Source organism: Octopus bimaculoides, chromosome 15 (assembly GCF_001194135.2).
Source record: "Octopus bimaculoides isolate UCB-OBI-ISO-001 chromosome 15, ASM119413v2, whole genome shotgun sequence".
Lineage (NCBI taxonomy): Eukaryota > Metazoa > Mollusca > Cephalopoda > Octopoda > Octopodidae > Octopus > Octopus bimaculoides.
The window spans coordinates 8,968,176-8,968,730 of record NC_068995.1 but is presented as its reverse complement, the minus strand read 5'-3'; positions in this window follow the sequence as shown (position 1 = coordinate 8,968,730).

The following is a 555-nucleotide window of genomic DNA, read 5'->3' as shown; positions in this document are numbered from 1 at the left end:
ATATATATATATATATATATATATATATATATATATAGATATCTTCATATACTTATCCATACATCTACACTCCCCCACCCCGTTATACTTCCATTGCAATGTCACTCTTTCTCCCGCTCACACATTATTCTCAATAATTTGTGTAGCCTAGCAAATAATTCATACTTTGATGTATTTAAGTATGAAACTCTGCTTTCGCTAATTTATAACTCCTCTGAAACAAGCGGGAACAATTTACCCTCTGTGTTTTTGTGTGTGTGCGTATGTGTGTGTGCATGTGTGTATGTCTATGTGTGTGTTTGTGTGTGTGTGTGTGTGTGTGTGTGCGCGTACATGTTTGTGTGTTTATATGTGTGTTGGAATGTATGTACCTCTTGGTGTGTGAAAGTACGTATATAGTCACAAATGCCATCTACTCTACTCCATTTGTCTTCATGTACACAATGAAGTTTTCTCTAAGATACCAGGACAGCCATCCATATTGTTTTAATTATATATGTTCACACATAGACTGAGAGACAAATAGATTATGTACATATATATACGTATATATAT